The sequence below is a fragment of the Aotus nancymaae genome, unplaced genomic scaffold (genome assembly GCF_030222135.1).
Source record: "Aotus nancymaae isolate 86718 unplaced genomic scaffold, 86718_ANA_hifiasm-v0.15.2.pri h1tg000003l, whole genome shotgun sequence".
Taxonomy (NCBI): domain Eukaryota; kingdom Metazoa; phylum Chordata; class Mammalia; order Primates; family Aotidae; genus Aotus; species Aotus nancymaae.
In genome coordinates this window covers 50,035,622-50,060,890 of record NW_026988414.1, presented here as the reverse complement: position 1 = coordinate 50,060,890, position 25,269 = coordinate 50,035,622, and positions in this window count along the sequence as shown.

Sequence of the window (25,269 nt, the reverse complement as noted above, 5' to 3'; positions counted from 1 at the left end):
TATGTTGATATAAATACACATACATATATATGTATTTAAACAGATTCTCAGGGTCCTAGTAATGGTGATGGCTGACAGACATCTTGAATGGACACAGTCATCTGTTTGAACCTATCTGGAGGTGACATTCAGCCTTACCTCCCTGAGGTGCAAACAGGTGCCTTTCAGAGTTGGAGACCAGTGCAGAAGGGAGTCCTGTGGCTAGAAATGAATGCGCTCTGTCAGCTTGTTACATGTAGGGAGTGATTGTTCCACTTCCTTATTTTCAGCAGATTTCCTTTCACCATGGTGACTGTCTGGATAGGGAATAGCTGAAAGCATGTGTATTAATGGAAGAGGAACCGCTCACCTTGATGTTCAAGTGAGCTTTTCTAATATAAGCTTTCTGTCACTCAGTACTAATCCACTTAAAGTGGATTCAAAATATTTTCTTCACTATCAGTTGATTAAGAGCTTTATTTTAGCTTTCATATTTTATACAGCTTTCATTTCTGATTTTAGTAGTTCTCTTGAAGAAAGGTATACAATTTAGAGATCACATTAATGGCAAAACTTTTACCTTGGTATTGGAAGGAGAAATGTATCCAAAGAAACAAGTAGAAGGGGATAAATACTTATGCTTCATTTGCTGATGACTAATCATGTGTCTGTGAAGCAGAAGCCTGACATTCCCAATATTTGGCTTTTGAGCTTTGGGTTCCCCGGTGGAAATCTCATATAACATTTTTCTAAAAAAGTTTTGGATCAGAAATCCCTTTTGAAAAGTTGATAAATGTGATAAACTCTCTCCCCAGAAAGAAGAGGATCCTTTAAAATTTACTGGTGGGCCCTGAATTAGAAATGTATTCTATCAAGTGTAAAGGAAATAAAATGGTGTAGTTAAATCTTGGTAGCATAGTTATTCTTTCTTATCCAAGCACTATAATCTAGGTTGAGCTTCAGCAAATATAAGCTTCTATATTAATCTATCTGTCCTGCTATAACAAAATGCCCTATAGTGGGTGGCTTCAACAACAGAAATGTATTTTCTTACAGTTCTGGAAGCTGGTAGTTCAAGATCGGGGTGCCAGTTCAGTTGGGTTCTGGTGAAGAATTTCTTCCTGGCTTGTGGAAGGTGTCTTCTTGCTGTGTCCTCACAGGGGGAAGATTGGAGAGCTGCAGTATCATAGTAAAAAGTAAATGCAAGCGGCCATTTGTAAAATTTTTAACTTTGTAGAACTCTTGTAGAAATACATTGAGAAAACCCAGTTCTTTAAATCCAAACTTTGACAAAGTTTATAAACAAAATCCAAAAACTATCTGTGATTAGTAATAAGGTCCCTGAATTAAAAGAGGATGACCTAGCACCAATTAGACTGTGCTAGGAAAAAACTAGGTCATGCAAGAGTGGGGAACATTTTCTTGGCCTCGGTGGTCAAGATTTATCAGCTTTTTCTTAGTGAGGCATATGTAGGCATATCTTTTAGAGTTCACTGAGTGTAAAAGTAAACGATAAACCATTTTTGGATTTTATTTTAGTTTTTATTTTTTTTGAGATGGAGTCTCTGTCTGTTACCCAGGCTGGAATGTTGTGGCACACTCTCGGCTTACTGCAACCTCCGCCTCCTGGGTTCAAGTGATTCTCCTGCTTCAACCTCCCAAGTAGCTGGGATTGTAGACATGCACTACCATGCCCAGCTAATTTTTGTATTTTTAGTAGAGATAGGGTTTTGCCATGTGGCCAGCTGGTCTCTAGCTACTGACCTCAAGTGATCCACCTGCCTCAGCCTCCCAAAGTGCTGGGATTACAGGCATGAGACACTGTACTCAGCCTTGGATTTTATTTATAATGTAAATGTTTTCTCTCTCTCTCTTTTTTTAACCAATCTTTTTTGTTGCCATCAAAAAGTTTTAAGTTAATGACAATTTTAGTACTCACAGAAGTGTGCTGAGGTTAGGTGAACCAGAATGGAATATGAGAATTATGACTTGAGTCATACTTCTTGAGGTTTCCTGAGTAGGGAAAAATTGTAGGAGTACCTCCAACAAATATCTGTCTTTAAAAGTCTAATTTATTTCTGAGCCATAGGTTGCATTTAGAAGACTGGGGCTCCAATTCTGAGCTTTCTCTCTCCCTCTCTTAACTGTCCAGTGCCTAATTCTCCATAGCACAGGAACACTCATATATTCCTGGGACAAAGGCAAATATACTCAGGCTCCACAGGTTACCATGGGAATAAGCTCTCCTGACAGTGAAAAGGAAGCCAACAAGTTCTAGCAATTGCTTTTCCATAATAAACTGTAATGCTTTTGTAGAAGGTGGGTCCGGACACAAGGCTCTTTGGGGATTAAGTAGATTTTAGTCATCAAGCTTGATTTCACATAGAGCTTTGATATATTTTGTTTATGTCAGATACTGTATTTTTTTAAAAAGTATAATTTCTATAGGGCAGATATTTGATGGGAAATTTATGGGCAGCATCTGGGTTGTCCTGGTAAAGGGAAAGTTATTAGTAGGTGAAGGACTTTAGGGGTGAAGCTAACACAGCCTTGGCGCTGGGGTGAAGGGTGCACACAACTAATACCTAATGCTATGTGATGAAAGGTGCAGTGAGAAGTGTGGATCAGACTAGATACCTGGAAAGTAGTGGAGAACCAGAAAGTGTTGAAAGATTACTGTTGATCCCAGTGCTCTTCAGTATAGCTTCAACACACTTTCAAGGAGATAAGTGTGCACATCAGCTTCCTTCCTTTCCCTACACAGAGACTTTCATCTGAGTGAGCCAAAGCTAGAATCAATCATTCGAGAGGTGAGCTTAATTTCTTAAGGCCAGTGCTGTCCAAGAGAAATGTAATGCATGCCATGTGAGCTACATATGTAATTTTTTTACCAGTCACATTAGAAAAGAAAAAAGAAACAGGTGAAATAATTTTACTAATATATTTCAAATCAATAGACCAAAATATCATTTCAACAGGTAATCAACATAAAAATTGATATGTTTTGCTTTTTGATACAGATTTTCATATATAGATGTTTATACTGTCTCCTAAATCCAGTGTGAAGTTTTACACTCACAGCACATCTCAATTCAGATTACTCATATTTTAAATACACAAGAGCAACATGTGCTTGGGGGCTACTGACAGATTAAAGCTGCCCAGAACACTCCCTGCACAAGAGTATAACTATGTTTTGGTTCCTCTCTTTACCAATTAAGGATGCCAACTCCTATGGTGTTCTATAAATCATTCATTTATTCAGGCATTTACTCATTCATTCATGCTCTTGTTCTTTGGACAAATATTTATTGAATACTTCCTATGTGTGAGATACTTTACTGTGAGAAGGGGAACGTTGACCATAAAAATGAATAATACCATCTAGTATCAGAAAGAAAGGCAGAGACAAATATTCACAAGATATTATGACAGCAGTAATAACTGGAGCAGTGATTGTCCATGGAATTGGAAGTGAATATACCAGAGTTTATGATGGAGTGGGAGCAGTTAACCCCATACCCTGGAAATTTCAACCTCACAAGAGAGAACCATTGTTGCCTCACCCACAGGAATCTCTTTCTCGTATAAATCCCCACTGAGACAGCTTTACTGATAGGATCATGTCAAATCCCAGGATGCTAATGTGCAAAGATGGTTGCAGGACATTGAATTAAGAGGATACACAAATTGCTATGGGACATTACAGGGATCCTGAAGGACTTCATTGAAAAAGTGGTATTTGTGTTGTATTTTGAAGGATAAGTTTATCAATTCAAAGAAGAGCATTCTAGGAAAAGGATACAATGAATACAATGTCCAAAGGCTTAGAAGTGGGGAAGGAGGAAATATGTTATATTTAGTAAACAATAAAGATTGATATAACTGCAGCATAGGGTGTGTGTGTGTGTGTGTGTGTGTGTGTGTGTGTAATGTGTGTAAAGTGGGTTAGACATGTTTGATAATAGAGTTTGGGACTATTTTGATGAGTAGTGTGTACTCCATTAAAAGTTCTCATCCTGTGTTTTAGGGAATTAACATTAATTCTCTCCATAATCAATACTTCCTTCATAGTCAAATTCAAATTTCAGGAAAAAATTTGATTAGAATTACATCTCTCTGGCTTCTCTTCTATCCCTATCTCTTCTTTTCTAGATAACTGAACTTTCATACATTAAGATGAACCTGTGACTGAAAAAAATTTCCTCTGTCAACTAGTTTTTCTTCTTCCTGAATGAATAACCAAATTCAATTGGATTAAACAAGCTGTAACACACTGTCAAAAGCCATTAGCAATGTAAGAGCCTCAAGCCATAAAGAACTCTTTTTGTATATCTTAGAGTTCTCCTCATGAAAGGAAAAACTCAAACTAAAGGAAATAACGTGTTTCATTCACATGCTCTGAGTCCTCTAGGGTCTTCTCATCAGCTCTGTGGTTTACCTTTTTCCTATGTTTCTTATGATTAGGAGCAGTGCTGTCTGCTTGATTATCTCAAAAGTACAATGTTTTCTTGGCAGGATTAAAAATCTGGATGTGTCAAAGCTTGAACATTATCCAAATTTGTAAATAACATAAATGAGGGGATATAATGAAAACCAAGGAGGAGGGATGGGGAATTTGATAACCTCTTCTTCCTTTTGAGAGATAATTTTATCCACTTCCTGGAGCCATTGTTGTACCTTCCCTGACAGAATGACACCTTACATTGCCTAAATTAGTATCTCTGCCAATTTCCTGCAGATGTACAGGTAGAGAGGTAGGCTACTGTAATTGACAAGATGCCAATGACTCATGGGACTGTCAAGAGTAGAAAACATTGGCAAAGCTACATAAAAACTGTAAATGAGCCATAAATTGACCTACACTTAAACAGTCCTTGTGCCACTTTCAACTGATCATTTCTCTTTAAAAAAAATACTGTTGTAGACTAATGTGATGCATGATGCCTTCTATTTAATAACTGTACTAAAATCCCAAGGAAACAGGGATTACTTATTCCTGCCTGATGCATTTTCCAACATACATACCATCTCTGCTACAATGATCAATCAACCCAGCTAGACAAAAATGAAATGTAAGCCCTGATATGGCTTGGCTTTGTGTCCCCACCCAAATCTCATGTCAAATTGTAATTCTCATTGTTTGGGGTGGGACCTGGTGGGAAGTGATTGGATAACAAGGATGGATTTCCCCCTTGTTCTTCTAATGATAGCAGTGATAGTGAGTGAGTTCTCATGACATATAGCTAACATACAGCTATTGATTATAAGCCACTTGGAAAAAAATGAAAAAACATTAACACCTCATAATATTATAGTCTCTAAAGGGTTCAGGTTTATGTATGCATCCTGGGTACATATTGTATGAGAACACACACCATGACTTTAATAGTTTTTAATTCTTGTATTGACTTTCTATCTCACTTTTCCATTTTTCCACAGCATTCATCATTAGTAACATACTACATATTTAACTTATTTATTTGTTATTGTCTATCTTCTCTGCCTAGAATGAAGCTCCATGAGGGCAGGGATTTTTATGTGTTTTGTTCACTGCCATATCTTCAATGCCTAGAATGAATTAGCTGTGATTATTTTTGTTATTGTTATTAATCGTACTAGCTTCTGTTTTCTCTAAGAATTCTAAAAGCTAACCCAGGATTGAGCCAGAAGGCCATAGACTGCTTCAGAGTGGGCTCTTTTCAGAATTATTTTATACAGTCATACTCTGGTTTGTTGTCATCAGCCTATGCTGCGGGAAAATACACGTATTGCTAGAATATTATTGAGGATATTATTCATTATTTTTGTGATGTCCTCTCTGTACAGACCAATAGTGAAATTTTTCTCTGCTATCAGTTTCAGAATTTTTCAGGCAACTAGTTCTTTTTTGATTTGTGGATACTAGAACTCCAGTAGCTGATGGTTTTCTTCCTCATGTTGGCTGCCAGAAAGCATAGAACAAAATGTGTGTTCTATCACTAGCAAGGATGGCATTTATGCCATGCATTGATCTGTTTGCTTTCCAACTTGTTTTTTCCCTTTGCTTTACTTTTGTTAATCATCTTGAATTTGTATTAGTCTAGTGTCTTCAAAAGTCCTTTTTTGAGAAGTAAAAGTTGATATAAATTTTAGTAGCATTAAAGTTAGTAAGCTCTTTATTAATAAAATTACTCTTACGGAGATAATAATAACAATTTAGTATTCAGAAATGCTGTCCCAGATATAATGTATTCAGTTCTTACACAAGTAATGAGAGACAGGCAGCTTAGGAATTCATATTGTAGCTGGGGAAAATGAGGCATAGAATGATCATGTGATTTATCCAAATTTAAATGGCCAACTAAACTGAGGAAGCCAGAGAGAATCCAGACCTTTGAATTGTTCCTCCAACTCACCTCTGGTTGATATTCCTTCACTTGGTTCAACTTTTCCGGTTAGAAAAACATTTTTCATATTATATCTGGCTCAGCAGTACTTCCCTTGGATGACATGTGGCTTCCATTTTTGCCATGGAATTGCATCATATATGAGTATTTAACTTAGAGACAGACTTAAGAACCAAATTCAACTGCAGAAACAAAGTAGGCCTGGGCTCTGGAGTCAAGACTGTCTGTGTTCAAATCCTAGATCCGCTAATTACTAGCTGTAGAAGCCTATGAAAGATGCTCAACATTTCTGTGCCCTAGATTCTCATATCATCTATAAAACAGAAATGAAGATAATGAAAATACCCATGTCATTGGATTGTTTGGAGAAGACAATAGGAAGATACATTTAAAGCTCCTATAACAGTGCTGGGAACATAGTAAGCACTGAATAATTGTTAACTGTTTTCTTAGGCCAGGTCCCAGGGAAATGAGCCAAAGCTCAGCTTGTGTGCTAAAATATAACACAGTTATTTGCAACTGTGATTCCAGGGCAGCAAGAGAGAAGAATAAAAGGAAAATGAGGTAGGAATAAAAGAAAAGCAAATGCAAGGTAGTATGTTTTTAAGCTGGTCATAATGTCATAAGAAAGCAAAGATGAATGTTCAATCTTTTGGGACTTCATCCACATAGGCTACGTGGAACCACTGCATTCAGGGACAGTCCATTGAGGACAAGGGAACAGAAGAGATTTTTTTTTTTGCTTAATCCTTCTTACTTTCTGTTCCTCATGGATCGAAGTTCAGTCCATGAGACATTAACTCTCTTCTAATTCTAGCAAGTTGGGTTACCTGGCCAGAACCCATGTCCTTAGACATGGCATGGACCTCATCTGAGCTCAGAAGTGTGAAGAGCCAAAGCCTTTATAAGTTTGGCTGCCTGAGATGAACATCAGAGCTGCTCGAATTTCTGCCATGGGGAGTGCAGTGAAGGATGAATATGAACATATATCTCATCCAAGGGGAGCTGAAGCAGTTGCTGGTGTTAAGAGGTCCAGGGGTGTTGGAGGTGGCTGGGACTCTTCATCGAGAAAGTGGCTAAAGTCCAGGGACAGGTGAGGCTAAGAAAATGTAGGGAAGTACATAAATTAGGTTAATTACTACCACTACCTCCTGAAATCTTCTGTAGTAGACACAGACATGCACTGTTCTGATGTCCCTTCAAGAAGGGACTTGCTGCTATGATGAACTCCGTTACCTGAAGGCCTTCAGCTATGACCATCTTCGCAATCCATCTTAGTTTTCTTTTTTTTAAATATATATTTTATTGCATTTTAGGTATTGGGGTACATGTGAAGAACATGCAAGATTGTTTCATAGGTACATACATGGCAACGTGGTTTGCTGCCTTCCTCCCCATCACCTATATCTGACATTTCTCCCCATGTTATCCCTCCCCGACTCCCCACCTCTCACTGTCCCACCCCTAGTTCCTCCCTACAGACCCCAGTACAATAAGAACACATGGACACAGGGAGGGGACCATCTTAGTTTTCAAGTAAAGGGCAAACCCTTCTGGTGGAACTCTGGAATAAGCAAGGTGATGGTGGCCAAGGTTTTGTACTTCTCAGGATGGCTTTGGCCAAAAATTGAGCAAGGCGGGAGTAACAAGGACTTAGTCTTTTCCACCAAGCTCTTGATGACATCACTGAGCAATCCTGCTCTACAGCTTTGCTGGTTTGGCCCATATCTTGTCAGCCTGCAACAAGTCCAAAGGCTTTCTCCGCCCAATTCTGCCTTATTTTCTTTCATTTTACTTCTCAATAAATAAACCTTTCACATTTCTCACTGCATCACAGGGTCTGCTTTCCAGGGAACCCAATCCCAACACTTCCCTAAAGCAAACACATATTTTAATAGATATAAATTAGAAGACTAAATGCTAAAATAGAAAGGAGGAAATATTACAGTGAAGCAGAAGCTACCCGGGAAATTTTTAATACAAATGAATAGTCGTCAATGTATTTTTTCTACACAAAAGGGCCAACCATAATTAGATACCAAGAATGTATTCAAAATTACCCAAAAATTAATTTTTAAAAGCTTAGAAAATATGACTATGAGAAAATAAATTTTTCCTTATTGTTAATTATATAATATTAACAAGAACTGCCTTTTTGAAGACCTACTATGTGCCAGGTATTGTGTTAATCATATTATATATATTATCTTGTTTAACCTTTGCAATAACTCTGTGCTATTTTCCCTTGGTTTAGACAAGCAAATCAAGGCATAGAAACTAAGAAAATTGTCAAAGATCTGACAGAGGCAGGATTTAGATCTAGGTAAGATTTAGGAAGCTTATATTCTTCACCATTACTTTGCAATAACAGCTTGCAAATGCCAACATTGTACATACACCAGGCTGAACACTGCATGTACTATTTAGCCCTCACAACAACCCCCTTAGAGCAAGCACAGTTGTTACCCACGAGTAATTGTGGCCAAGTAACTTTGTATGACTCAGGAAGATTGAGGCTAACAGGTAAAAGAGTTGGGGTTTAAAACCAAGACAATTTTATTTCGGAGCTTATCATTAGACTGTGCTGCCTCTATCAAATGTAAAGAGTTTGCTCTTGACCTGCAGTAATCCAGCTTACACAGATTCATGGTAAGAGCATTACTGGTTATACTCAAACTGCAGTCATCCACAGTAAAACAGAGAAGTGCCTGTCAATTTTGCTAAAGGACATACTGTATTTCTTTAATTTGAACCTCAACTTAATGTTGACATGGTGGGATCCTATAAGTCAAGATTATTTGACTATTAAACCTGTCATCTGCTTTTATAGAAATTCAAGTTTAATATGTGGTAAGCCCCAGAAAGCCAGGCATGCTTTGATGTGCTTAGAGACCGTCCAGGTGTTCAAATGAGAAATGATAGACTGGTCTTAACTTTCCACTGAAACATTTAACCAGAACAGTCTCTGGGTCTGAGTCTTTCCTCTTTGGGATATAACAGGGAAAAGAGTAAACAGAATCTCTTCCTTATTGCCATTTCTCCAAACACCACTGTCATACCTCTGGGCCATTCCTCAAGCTGCTCCCTTTCACTAGAATTCCCTTCACTCATTTCACTATCTGACCAAATCCTTTTAATTCTTGAAGATCTGGCTCCACCTTTACTTTTTCCTGTGAAAACTTCCCAGCCCTTTTCCTCTGGATTACAAATAACCATACTCTTTTCAAGAATGAGTAACTTCTGTGCTCTCATTTTTTTATACCTGTATTCCAGAATCTTTCATTATGTATGTGATATATGTATATCCTTGATTGTCAGTTCTTTGAATGCAAGACCCAAACATTTTAATCATTCTTGAACTTTCTGTGCCTGGTATAATATCTGGTATAGACAGGTGCTCAGATAATTCCATTATTATTTAAGAATCAGAATATTCAATGATATAAGAGGAATATTACTTTTCTAACCAAATTCTACAGGACTGGAATTTCTAATAGGTGTGTCAGGAACAATTCACTAACCACAAGTTGATAAATAATTTTTTCTAGGACAGTGTCAGGACAGGGACCATGTCTATCTTATTTCACAAAAGCATTTCCAGCTTCTAGTGTCATATCTGGCACATAGTAAGTTGCTGATCCAACACTATGAAACCATTATTTTCACAATGCTGCCACAGACACACTATGTACACTCCCACCAGTATAGTATTACTATGAGAATGCTCTTATTTTAAAAATTGCTTTCCCATGCCAAAATAATTGGGAAAAACTCTTAGTTTAGACATCGACTTGGCAACCTGTTATAGCAATGTACACACAAATTTCTTTTTTCAGGCCCTCCCTGATAAAATTTTGCTACAACCAAGATTTTCATGACTTTTCCACTCTCTCATTCTTTACTGGCTCATATTACAACTAATTGTAAAATAGAATTCTTGTAAATCACACCATTATATGAGCACTGAACAAGAGCCTCATGAACTAATAGACTAGGTTTACTGTATCTCACACAAATATCTCTCCTTATCTGGCAGCTCTTCCACCACTACTTTCAAATCAAACATAATTTGGCCAGCCCTCCCCAGCCTGGGAGTCTTCTTTTGCTTCTGAACACAAATTCAATCCTTTATACCCACACCCATCCACTCATTCACCCATGTTTTTTCTCAGCCTGAGCTTCACAACGGATCTGATGCCACATCTACAATGACACTTTCCTTCTCCCCTGAGGGTCCTCATATATCCTTCAGTAAACTCTGTGCCATGTAATTGTTGAACAAATAGGTCATGACTTAGCCTGCAAGAATGGATGATGATAGCTTGTTTAAAGTAGGAATGATGAGAGGGCCCCAGAGAAAATAAGAAAGGTAGAAATTTGCCAGAAATCAACTTAAAAAAATAGTGAGGAGTTTTCATCACTATGTTCTTTTAGTACAGGTTTTAGCTTCCCCTCAAAATATACAGATTTTCTCTTTGTAAAGAAATTTTTGGGTATTCAGTTAGGAAAAGAGGAAGCCAAATTGTCTCTATTTGCAGACAACATGATTGTATATTTAGAAGACCCCATCGTCTCTGACCAAAAATCTCCTGAAACTGATAAACAACTTCAGCAAAGTCTCAGGATACAAAATCAATGTGCAGAAATCACAAGCATTCCTATACACCAATAACAGACAAACAGAGAGCCAAATCAAAAGTGAAATCCCATTCATAATTGCTACAAAGAGAAGAGAGATCCTTTATATCCTTTGTTAGTTGTATTCCTAGGTATTTTATTTTAGGAGGAGAATAAAAGGAGAACTACAAACCACTGCTCAAGGAAATAAGAGAGGACACAAACAGATGGAAAAACATTCCATGCTCATGGTTGGGAAGAATCAACATCTTGAAAATGGTCATACTGCCCAAAGTAATTTATAGATTCAACACTATCCCCATCAAGTTACCAATGACCTTCTTCACAGAACTGGAAAAAAAACACTTCAAATTTCATATGGAACCAAAAGAGAGCCCACATAGCCAAAACAATCCTAAGCAAAAAGAACAAAGCTAGAGGTATCACGCTGCCTGACTTCAAACTATACTACAAGGCCACAGTAATCAAAACAGCATGGTACTGGTACTAAAACAGAGACACAGACCAATGGAGCAGAACAGAGGCCTCAGAAGCAACACCACACATCTACAATCATCTGATCTTTGACAAATCTGCCAAAAACAAATAATGGGGAAAGGATTCCCTGTTTAATAAATGGCATTGGGAAAACTGGCTAGCAATGTGCAGAAAGCAGAAACTGGACCTCTTTCTGACACCTTACACTAAAATTAACTCCAGATGGATTAAAGATCTAAACATAAGACCTAACACTATAAAAACACTAGAAGAGGGCCGGGCGCAGTGGCTCACGCCTGTAATCCCAGCACTTTGGGAGGCCGAAGCAGGTGAATCATGAGGTCAACAGATCAAGACCATCCTGGTCAACATGGTGAAACCCCATCTCTACTACAAATACAAAAGATTAGCTGGGCATAGCGGCGCGTGCCTGTAATCCCAGCTACTCAGGAGGCTGAGGCAGGAGAATTGCCTGAACCCAGGAGGCGGAGGTTGCAGTGAGCCGAGATCGTGCCATTGCACTCCAGCCTGGGTAACAAGAGCGAAACTCCTTCTCAAAAAAAAAAAAAAAAAAAAACCCTAGAAGAAAACCTAGGCAAAACCATTCAGGACATAGGCATAGCCAAGGACTTCATGGCTAAAACACCAAAAGCAATGGCAACAAAAGCCAAAATAGACAAATAGGACCTAATTAAACTCCAGAGCTTCTGTACAGCAAAGGAAACAATCATTAGAGTGAACTGGCAACCAACAGAATGGGAAAAAAATCTTTGCAATCTAGCCATCTGACAAAGGGCTAATATCCAGAATCTACAAAGAACTAAAACATATTTACAAGAAAAAAACAAAACCATTCAAAAGTGGGTGAAGGATATGAGCAGACACTTTTCAGAAGAAGACACCTATGAGGCCAACAAACATGAAAAAATGCTCATTATTACTAGTCATTAGAGAAATGCAAATCAAAACCACATTGTGATACTATCTCATGCCAGTTAGAATGGCAATCATTAAAATATCGGGAGACAACAGATACTGGAGAGGATGTGGAGAAATAGGAACATTTTTACACTATTGGTGGGAGTGTAAATTAGTGCAACCATTGTGGAAGACAGTGCGGTGATTCCTCAAGGACCTAGAAATAGAAATACCATTTGACCCACAATCCCATTACTGAGTATATACCCAAATAATTGTAAATTGTTCTATTATAAAGACACATGCACATGTATGTTCATTGCAGCACTGTTTACAATAGCAAAGACTTGGAACCAACCCAAATGTCCATCAACAATAGATTGGATAAAGAAAATGTGGCACATATACACCATGGAATACGAGGCAGCCATAAAAAACGATGAGTTCGTGTCCTTCACAGGGACATAGATGAATCTGGAAACCATCATTCTCAGCAAACTGACACAAGAACAGAAAACCAAACACCGCATGTTCTCACTCATAGGTGGGTGTTGAACAATGAGAACACGTGGACACAGGGAGGGGAGCATCACACACTGTGGTCAGTTTAGGGGGGCTAGGGGAGGGACAGTGGGGAGTGGGGAGGGTGGGGAGGGATAATGTAGGGAGAAATACTAGATATAGGTGATGGGGGGATGAAGGCAGCAAACCACTTTGCCATGTATGTACGTATATAACAATCCTGCATCATCTGCACATGTACCCCAGAACCTAAAGTACAATTAAAAAAAATTCTGCATAAATTTTTATAGCAGCATTGTTCATAATAGCCAAGAGGTGGAAGTAACCCAAATATCCATTAACTGATTAATGGATAAACAAAATGTGGTATATTTATATGATGGAGTAGTAATTGGCCATGAAAAGGAATGCATTACTTCTTGAACAATACATACAACAATGAAGAATCCTGAAACCACGATAATGAAAACAGCCAGAAACAGGACACCACACGTTGTATGATTCCATTTATATGTAACATCCAGAAAAGACAAATCTATAAAGAAAAGAAACTAGATTAGTGCTGGGGAGTATGGGGTGATAAGATGTTGATAGCTAAAAGCACAAGGTTTCCTCTTGAGGTGATGAAAATGTTCTGAAATTGACTAGTGGTGATGGTTGCCCCATTTGTGAATATACTAAACACTACTGGATTAGGCACTTTGAATGGGTGAATTGTATGGTATATTCATTTGCTAGGGCTGCCATAACAAAGTGTACCATAGACTGTGGGTGGTTTAAACAACTGAAATGTATTGTCTCACAGAATGGGAGGCTAGAACTCTGAGGTCAAGGTGTTGGCAGGGTTGGTTCCTTCTGAGGGTTATGAGGGAAGGATCTATTCCAGGACTTTCTTTTTGACCTGTAGTTGGCCATCTTCTTCCTGTCTTCACATTGTCTTCCCTCTATATATGTCTGTCTTCAAATTCCCTTTTTTAAAAAATATAAGAACAGTAGTCATATTGGATTAGAACACCCTAATAACCTCATTCTATCTTAATTACCTCTGTAAAGACCCTATCTCCAAAGACAGTTACATTCTGAGTTACTGGGGCTTAGGACTTCAGCATATAAATTTGATGAAGTGGGGAGGGGAGGGAAACAATTCAGCCTATAACATACCGTACGTAAATTATTTCTTAATCAGATTGCCACAAAAAGTAGAAAATTTCCCCTAAACTTTGAGCCTGCTTCTTAGATAGGACTGACCTGGGTAAGAAGCAGTGAAGTAAGAACACACCTGTTTTCCATAGAGCAGTCCTTTGAGGCATCTGTGATTGGTCTGGTATCAGTTTGCTTTTAAGTCCAAAAGTGCACAAATACAAGAATGCAGTAGAAATAAACCAAAGTTCATAAAATACAGCCCATAACTTGAATCCAATAACTGACATTTCACTTGGCCTACATCATGTTCTCACAATTTTTGAATAGAATCTCTGACTTAAATGCATGCAGGCATATTCCAGCTTGCCATAGTCTCCACCATTTGCCTACTGTCTCATACTTGGCATGCTTCACTCATTTGTTAACTGCCTGAAAATTTGAGCTTGAGGCCTCAGGAACAAACACATTGACAGACTACAACATCTCTTGGCACATCTAACACATAGCATTATTATTAAAAATGGCTGTTTCATAACTTCCTGATTAAAAGTCACAGTGCAGAGGGACACTTGCGCAAGAGTTCAGATTCAAACTTATTGTGTGGAATATATTTACTAGACTCTATGCAACAGTTTTAAATACAGGCAAGATATCTGTAAAAAATTCAGTTATGAAGGGAGAATTGGGTAGTTGGAGGTTTGAGACATAAGTAAATAACTATCCTTTAAACTGTGACTCTAAAGTCCCTTAATGTATGAGAAACTAGCATACATTCAAGACATTTTCCTTCCTTAGTTTAATAAATCATATGTATGAGAAAGTAGTAGAGGACTTTGTTGTGATGGAGCTACAAATATTTGGATATACCACAGGGTTCATTATTTTGCTTCAGTAGAGAAATTTCATATGATAAAAGACTTATGTGTCAAGATTAGTTTACCCTGGTATTTTTCAAAGTTAAATGCAATAGCATTGCCTGAAAGATTTTAAAAAATAGATTCCTGGACTCTGTCCCCAGAATTTCTCACACAGTTAGGTTTGGGGTGATATCCCCACATTTTCTTTTTAAAATAAGTTTCCAGATGATGCTGATGCTGCTAGCCTGGGACCATGATTTGAGTGTCATTGATCTACACAATGAATGTGAGCTCTGTCCCTTGACTTCAGCTCAAACATACCTTCAAACTAATTTTTAAAAATTTTGGAAAGTTCTAGGGAAGGAGTGTGACCAGTTTGTCAATGACCAACCCTTTGATCTGTAAGGCAGGTGAGTCTGTCTGTGGAAGCACACAGGGCAGGCACGCTTAGCAGGCTAAGACAATGTCCACCATATTCTTTCCTTCATGTGGGGAGAATCGAGTTTTTAAAGAAACTATTTTTTCTTTAGTGTTATAGAATCATCTGCTTACTTTCTTTGTGATAACATAGTTTGAGATTGTCAAATTCAAGGACTTGAGAAAATGTTTAGACTTTTGTGTTTGGCATTGTGATCCAGCAAATAAAGCATGGACAGATTACATTTGTGAAACATGTGATGCCCTGCTTGGGTCTTAAAAATGAGGGGGAGAACCAAGGAGAAATGGAATAATGCTACTCATTTGTTCTTAGAAACTAGGCCTTATTTTGTGATAGAGTAAAATATTTCTTTTATGAATTTGGGCTAATCTCAAAATTGTATTTCTTTAATAACTTCACAATGTCCACTGACGTTTTGGTTCTATATCTACCAAAAATGCTGAAAGTAATAATCGTTCATGTTAATTCCACATTTTACACAGGGGCTTTGTACATGTTAATTAATTTGAGCCTTACAACAACCCAATCAGGTAACATTATTCATAATTATCCAATACTATCCTTTACATAAATTGAAGCTTAAAGTGTTCTAGTCACTTCCCCATGGTTACACTTCCAAATCTGACTTGCTTTTGTGCTGTTTTTTTTTTCCTACTTTTCCATACCTCTTTCACATGATTTCAAAAATGTTGTACCAGACAGTTAGAACAAGGAACTGATGAAGGACATGAGGACAGTAAAGAAAAATAATGATTCTTGAAGTTCTCAGAGATTTGTATTTCCTTGGAAATAGAGATAAACATTGGGATTGTTTTTGGAAAGCATTAATCTAACTGTTGGGGAAAAAAGGATAATATAATTTATATATTTCGTTACTTTTGTCCAAATTTTTAAAGCAAATTTTTGTTACCTTGCCCACATTTTGAGAGTGGAAAACTGCCAAAAACTGTGGGGAAGAAAAAAAAATGCACTTTGAAACAAAAGATATTTATGACTAAACTCTTACAACAGGATAAACTTATTTTTGCACTAAATCCTTAACTTCAAAGTAATCTGAGATGTTATTTTATTTCTGGTCATGCATCCAAGTTTGCATTTCTTCTTTTAAAGCTCCTGACTTTAGGTCAGATAAAAGCACACATTATTATTTTTTTAAGGCTGAGAAAACTCAGTAGCATTTTCCCTGCAACACTCAACCACAGGCTGACTGAGGGTGATGTCAACTCCTAATTAACCAGACAGAAATAATATTTACTCTTGTTAAACTTAAATGTGTACAGACCATATCCTGTCCTTTAAATGATACACTCCAGTAGTTAATTCATGCTGATTCATGAAAGTTGTAAGAAAATAGCCACGTCACCTTCCATTTGCATGTGAGCATAAACATATAAATCCATCTTGTATCTGCCTTGGTTTCTTTGCTAGGTGATTCTACTTAACAGTCCTACAATTTCTCAGTCCAAAAACATCAGGATCCAGCTTGACTCCTCTTATTCTCTTCCATGCTCCATCCTATCTATCAGCATATCCTGTCAGCTTTAGCTGAAAAATATATTTGAAATGTGACCATTTCTCATCACTTCACTGCTTCTCTTCTGGCCCAAGCCACCATCATCTCTCATTTGGGTCATTGCCATGACTCCTGACTGAATTCTCTGCCTCTGCCCCCTTGCAGTCAATTTTGACAAAGAAGTGGCTCCTCTTTCCCTCTTTGAACACCTCTCTTTGCTCCAGCTACACTGGCCTCCCTAATCTCCATGCAACCCTCACCCTCACCTTCTTCAGGTTCTTGCTCAAATGTTCACTTCTTTTCTATAACGTTTTCCTTGACCACCTTATTTTAAAATGACCCCTACCTGCCTCCCCAACACTCCTTTTCCTACTTTATTTTCATTACTGGTAATCATTTTATATACTTGACCTATTCTAAGTATTTTCTACAATATCTTCTTCTTCCTCTGGAACGTAGGCTTCATGAGGGCAGGGATTTTTTTGTTTGTTTGTTTATGTTCATTGTTGTATCTAAAGTGCCTAGAATTGTACTGGACATATAGTAGGCTCTCAGCAAATGCCTATAAAATCGAACACCTTTCAGACAAGAGTTATTTCTCATTGCAGTTAAGAAACATTATGTGAATATTTATTTTGGAGTAAAGCCAGAGATTAAAACATGCTTCCTCCCATCTCCCCTGGACTAGCAAGGACATTGACTGAATATGATATAGTGTGGTGTGGGAAGGTCCAGTGTGGTGTTCCAGAGTAGGACAACAAACACTCAGGAACACTTTTGGGAGAAATTATACTAGTCCATCTGCACCCTGTTGGATGGTTGGGTTAATGGCTTTAATCAGATCATGAAAGATAGTGAATTTAAAATTTAAAAGTACTTAGCCATATCTCTGTCTTTGGAGAACTATTTTTGTACTAAGTGATCAACTGGTCACTGATACCGTTGATTTAAAGGTGGCATTAAACACTGGGTATTTTGATTTAGATCTAGAGAAACCAAGAAGAACCATTCCTGACAATGCAATAGCATGTGAATAAGATGCATGTAAAATTGTGATTTCCCTAAGCAGAAGTCTGTATGTTAGTTTCATGGGAACATCTGTACTGCCATTCTACCCACCACGAGGTCCTGAGCTGCCAGCTGTGGCTCACAATGGCTAAGTGCCAGCCTTCTTGATCCTGTTGTAAATTGTCACAATCAGTGAATAGTACCTTTTCTCTTTTAAAAGAGGCATGAGTTTTTGTGCTTCATAACTCCTAAGAGACATGTCAAAAAGCTTAATAAATTATGCTGAATCAGAAGCAACACAGGCTGCCAATTCACACATGTCAAAGGTTTCTTAGCACTACTCAAAGTTTGCTTTGACTACCAGAGCTTATGATGGTCTGAGTTTCTAGCATATCTGGAATGGAAGATCTGGCAGAAAGTTCTTTATTTTCTTTTCCTTGACAGATTTTCTCCTACATTTTCCTGACTCTCCTGACACTCATTATGCCATGCCTCATCATGTTTAGGCCAGGCAACATCCCATGTGCTGAAAAAGCAACAATTTTAAGAAAAGTAGAGGATTAGGTATCTGTGTAGAGCTTGTCCTGAAAACTCAAATAAATAGCTCCTAGGTACACAGTTTGTTATGGTCATGGGTGCTAATACTGAAGGCTTCTGCAGTGATCACTCTACTGGGCTATTAATCTAGTAGTGGACCAGGCAGTAAACCAAGTTGGTGTGATATTGATGGAAGGCCAAGAGCTAGAACTGTAGAATAAGAGAAGAAAAGGTTAGAAGAGTCATGCATATATACCTAATGAAGAATGACAATAGGAATTATTTTATAGAAATATTAATATAAATAAGTTTTTGATTACTTGCCATTGTTAAGTGTCCTGTGTATTGGTCCATCCTGTCCTCTAGCTCCATTACCCACCTTCTCTGCCCTGCTCTGTGCCCTTGTTCCCTTGTTAAGACCCTGCTTGATAGAGTAGTTGGTACCAAGAGTAGCCCCAAGAAACAGACATTCTGGAGAAGATTCTGAAACTACGGTTGCTCACATGTTTTATGCACACATGAATAAACTTTTTGCTAGATAGTAATTGCACCCTGGTAGTGGGTGACATGTAGCAGTGCCATGATTTCTGAAATTTTCACTGGTGATGGTGTTAGGTGATCGAGAGCAAGGTTTAGAGTGATCACATAGAGGTGGCATCTGATTGCTATGCAACAATAGTGGTTACAAAGATTATAGGCACAGTATGTCAACTGTGTCTGACTGCCTTAGAGAGCTTATTAAAACAAAACAAGTTTAGGGCCTTGAACTGAAAAGTCAAATCAGGAATGAAGAACAAGACTTTCATAATGTCAGAAATATGGGTATGTATGGGGTCAACCACATCACATCACTAACGCTGATCTGGCTATGGCCATTGCTGTAGCACAGAGGCCAATCATGAGCCCCTGATATAATATGATTCTTGGGAAAAATAGCTAGCCACCTTCAGAAGGCAGAAATGTGTCCTCATGGAACAGAGATGATTCCAAATTCAAATTTGCTTTCCATGCCTGCAGTGCTTTTGCCCAGATCACTATTCCTGTACCGTAGGGTGCCTTATTCACTGCCATCATATCCTTCTCAATAGGGCTTTTATCCAAGGAACTTATTTTACAGAAAAAGGAGTGTCAATGTGATAATATTCATGGAACTCACTGGTCTTAGGACAAACTGCATCACCCAAAAGGCAACCAAAGTGGAGAGGAATAGTGGCAGTAGAAGCAATCTGTCTGAGGTGCAAGCAATAAGGGGATGAATTGCCCGCTGAGAATTAAAACCAACTAAAAGCCAGTTGCTTTTCATAAACACTAGGTACTCGCAAATCTAAACAACAGCAGTGAAAAGAGTCTCTCCTCAAAGGGTACTCCTTCCTCTTTCCCTTCTTCGTTCTCCTTTGAGCATTAATTAAGATACCATTTACATTTTCAGATATTTCTTTACCAAAAATAACATGCTACTCTCTAGGGTAGAGGGTTTCAAAAAAAGGTTTTTCTGTAGAGTCTTCTTCCCATCATGAGATAGTCTCTTACATTCTTTTACACTATGAAGTAGAAAGCTTTACAACTGTACCTGAGAATTGCACTGTGAAAGGAATCAATTGAAGGTGTAAGTGTATTATAAATAGGATGGCAGCATTATTCCTGGAATTGGATTCAAATCAGTTAGTAAGAGAATGAGAACACTCCAGGCTAAAATGTTGGAAGCCATTATTGAGTAAGAAACAATCCAAGAATGAGAGAGGTAAATATGAAATTATAACATTAAAAATGGAGAATCATTTTTAAATTTGTGTCCTTCATTTTATCAGATAGGATGCTAAAACATTTATCTGTTCTGTTTAATACTGAGGATGCTAAAACATTTATCTGTTCTGTTTAATACTGAGGACCTAACAGATTCTTCAGGTATACCAGATATTACAAACAAATTTCAAAAAGTTTTTGGCAAAGGATGAAAAGGGGAAGTAAAAAATAGGATTAGGTTAGAGGAGAGAAAAGAGCAGTCTCGGCAGACCTGTGATATGCCAGACACCATCTGGATTTCAAGGCTTATTTCATCTTTTCGGTGCTGCAGACATGGTGCTTGTGATCTTTTCGATGACTGCTGTAGTGAACACTGTCCTTCCCAGGTACTTCCCTCTCCAGTTCCATTCACCATCACTATGCCCTGTCCCCTCAGCTTCTGCATTCTCTTTTGCTAAACGCTCCCTTGCCACTGCAGAGGACTATCTTTGGACATATAAAGTGTCTCATCAGTGAGGGAAGTGCCTGAGAATATTCCTATCCATTGGCTGACAGCTGATGACTGACTGATGAAAGGGTAGGACAAATTTTGCCTCTACAGGTGCGACAAACCTTGCCATGTGATTTATACTCTAGAGCTCCCCACAGGGTTAGGCTGAGATTGGGACTTCATTTGCAGTTGCAACCTTGCTTGGCTTCTTCCTCTTCCCAGTCTTGTCCCGACTTCTCTACTACTTCCTTCAAATCCTTATCATTTTTCTACTGAGAGTCCTTCTGTAATAAACCACTTGTTCATGAATCTTCATTTCAGGTTTTGCTTCTAGGAAACCTGACCCAAGACAACTAACAAAAATATTAGACAGCTAAAAACAAATTGGCACAAAAATAAGAAAAGTACCACATTGAAATAAATAAATATATTTAAATAAGTAAAATAAATAAAGCTACCAAATAAAATAAATGTCTACAAAACTTGGAAGTATATCAGTGCATCAGATGCAGCAGAATTTAGTCAATATAGTTACATATACTACATTTAATCTATGTGAATATATTTTCATATATTAACTGTGATTGGGAATGTCATCTTCAAAGGCAAGAGGGCCACAGCCCTACCTAATTTTAGAAGCTGGTGGAGAAGGACAGTACCCTCTTACTGTCATCACTAACAGAAGCTGGGTATGGTGGCTCACATCTGTAATCCCAGCTCTTTGGGAGGCCAAGGCAGGAAGATTGCTTGAGCCCAGGAGTTAGAGACCAGCTTGGGCAACATGGGGAGACCCTGTCTCTAATAAAAATAAAAACATTTGCCAAGTGTGATGGTGCATACCTGTGGTCCCAGCTACTCAGGAGGCTGAGGTGGGAGGATTCCTTGAGCCCGGAGGTCAACACTGCAGTGAGCCATGATCACACCACTGCACTCTAGGCTGGTCAACAGACAGACCCCATCTCAAAACAACAACAAACAAAATAGATCTGCTCAGGAAGCAGGGATCATCTGGATCAGGGAGACCAGACATTGTCCTTGAAGAAAACGTTCTCTCTTCTCAAATGAGAGAGACCATCTATGGCATGCAGTGATCTGAAGTCTACTGAATAGGAAAGAAAAGGACTTTCATTCTACAATTATAGATCAAAGGCAAACAATAGATCTGCAAATACTTCTTGAGAAGTATATAGAGTGTGTATAGAAGTATATACAGTCATGCTAAAGTCTAATTTGTTATCCATCAACTTGGGTAGATAAACTAAGTCATATCCTTTCCATTTTGATTTCAGTTGAGACGAAGCCTGGCAGTCAGACTGAAGGGAATTGAATCCTTGAAAGAGAAGTGGTTGTAAGAAACATAGCAAAATGGCACTTGCAGGGAGGTTGTGAGGCATAAGACAATCTCAAAACAATTATGCCTGAGCATGGTTTAGCTTTTCTTCAACTGAGTAATAGTAATTTGGAAACTATCTCTAAGGAGAGTCAACATTACCTTTAAGATAGGTCACTGCAATGAGAAAACTGTAGCTTTCTTCTGTTTCCTAGTTTGGCTCTTATTTTGTTAGATTAATGACGTTAGACTAGTTTTTAGAGATTCTTTCAGCATGGTGCATCTCTAGAAACTTAATTAAATATTAATAATAATAATAATAATATTCACCCGCTTAATGCCAGAACTGCTTCAGGCATCCCAGCTGTGAAAGGTTCCTTTAGGAACGGTGCTCAATTTTTGGTTGTTTAAATGTTCGTCTACAAATTATTTCCATTGGTCTTTGAACTGGAAAAGACTGAGACCTAAGCATTTGTTTCAGGTATTGTAAAGTATATGTTAATGCTAATGGTTTGCTAGAGATTTTCATCTTCTTTTGCAAAAAAATAGGGTCAATTGGGATGCATTGTATTGATTACTGATGTAGGCTTTTTTAAGATTATAAAAAACATCATTTTCAGATGTTCTTGAAACAGAGCCATTCTCCAACCTATCCTTCTTACATCAGCAACTTCAGGATATATATATATATATATATAAAAATATATATATATTAATATATATATATAAATATATATATTTATATATATATATATATATTTATATATATATATATATATATATTTATATATATACATTTATATATATAAATATATATATATATATAAATATATATATATATTTATATATATATTTATATATATACACACACACACACACATATATATATATACACACACACACACATATATATATACATATAGGTATGTCTTCTTATCCTGTAGATTGCATTGTTCTAGGGCTTCTCACTCATTGAAACAATAGGTTTTGGTGCTTCAGGGAAAGGGTGTCAGAGCATAGTCCCCACCAGAACACAGGGGAGTCCTTGCTCAGCTTTGACTGTCAAATTCAATTTTATCTTGCATCTACAAATTGAAAATAATTTCAGAAGCCCAGCTTTGTCAGGAAAAGAAGTCACATTTTTGTAATGTATCCAGACACAAGTCTAGTGGCCTGCTTAAGTTTCTTCTGTAATGCAGAGAGCAGGGAAGAGAGGATGTCTCTTCCATCGATGATCCTCTTCCTCAGGCTTGCTGAATAGAAAGCAGACACAATGAGGAGCAGTGCCTCTCAACCTATCTGTGGGGAGAAATCATTTTTAAAAAGTTTCTAACACATATTGTTCTATTAAAAGAAATAAAAATATTTCACTCCCAAGACACTTCTTTCACATATTTTGAGATGGCTGTTCAGAAGGCCTGCAAACGGAAGTAGCCTTGAAAAGCTCATTGGTGGAGATTTCTATCTAAAGAGAAAATTTTCGTGGATGCATCCAGGCTTTCTCTGAGACTTTCCCTTGACTGTATCTAGGAAAGATTAATGAGAATCTGACACCTTTAAAAGTCTGAAACAAATATTTACCATTTATTCTCTTGGAGGGTCATGTAAACCCCATACCTTTCCTATTCATCCAAAGTCCTTCTTGGAGAGGAGCTGGGCAGGGGTGAATGGAATCTGAAGGACTGAGCCTTTTACCTAAAAAAGTTAAACAATTGACCAAATAGACTATCGAATCAGGCTATACTTATGAGGTTCAACTAAAGAATAGTGTCCCCACCCCCGGTAGTAAGGAAAATGTGGTATGTCACAGAGAAAATAAAGAAATTTTATCTGCACATCTGGGATGTAGTATTGAAAACCACAACCACTACTTCCAAGGAATATGCACACTTGTGAACTGGAGAAACATGCCCTTGGTAAATTAACCATCCTGTTCCTACCCTGACATGTTTCTTTGAAGGAATGTAGAGACAATAACTTTACTCACAGTTGTATCATTTCTGAGATAGGCCTTATCAGCAAAAAGAGTTCCAATATCCTAACTTCTAATGATTTATTTTCCTTAAGAATGTCTGAAAATGATGGTAAACTCAAGGAAAATAAATCATCTGCCTTCTAGTCAAATCATTTGCCCTTCCTCATGCTATTCATTTAGAGCTTGCCTACAAGTGAAAGTACATTGGTAAACGGGAGAGAAGACTCATTTAAATTTCTAAGGACTTTGTAGGCTCTTAAATGACACAGTCAAAACCTCTCCTTAAACAGAAAATAAAAGAAAGTATATTACATTACTAAAGGGACCAATTTCTGGATTTAGTAAATGTAACTTTCAGTGAATGACACGTCTTCCCAACCGCCAGAGAAAAATGGGGGTTCACTTTTTTCCATTATCAATTTATCTCAAGATTATATTTTAAAAGTAATCATTTTATAAAATTGTGTGGAAAAGTTGCAAGAGACATTCTAAAAAATTATTTGATATCTGAAACTTAGAGAAGTATAGTCAAATGACTACTCACAAATCAAACAGATAATACTTAATAAGATCTTCTAGTACAGTATAGCTCAAAATTCAATATACAAAAGAATCACTTGATTCAATAGTCTGAGATGGGACCCAAGATTCTGCACTTCTACATTTTTCCTGTTGATGCTAACACTGCAGGTCCAGGAGCTACTCTTCAAGTAGCAGAGTGTACAGGAGTCTCTAATTTTTCCATAATGCAGAGCTACCTTTCAAAAGTGTAGACTTCTCTGAAATCTAAAATTGACCAGTGCAGTCAGGGGTCCTTGACACAAGTTCTTGAAGAGAGAAGGAAGCACTCTTCATTTCCTCATCTGTCAATCTTTGTATATTGTTTGGAGTCCTTCTTGAAGGAGAAATGGCTGAATGTTAATTCCCTACTGTATTTTCTCTGCCTCTACATTCTCCATTGGCCTAAGATTGATTCTGCTGATTTTCTCCATGGTCATGTTAACTTCCTTTCTATTTCTGACCTAGGTAATTACAGAAAAGCATTTAATTCTAGTAGATCTGATTTCAAAATTGTAATGCCTCTTCTTCATGAAGAAGGTTGGCTATCATAGAGGTCTATATTTCACTGACAGATCTTAGAACAGTGACCACTTTTGAAATGTCTCAGTATGTATTCTGTGACTCCCGATGTTCAGTAGTTTATTTTGAATTCAAGTAATTTTACTTGACATAGTGTTTAACATTGCTTTTCTTCTAGAAATTTCAAATACACATTGCTATAAATAGTGGAACGATTGCTTAATTCATTCC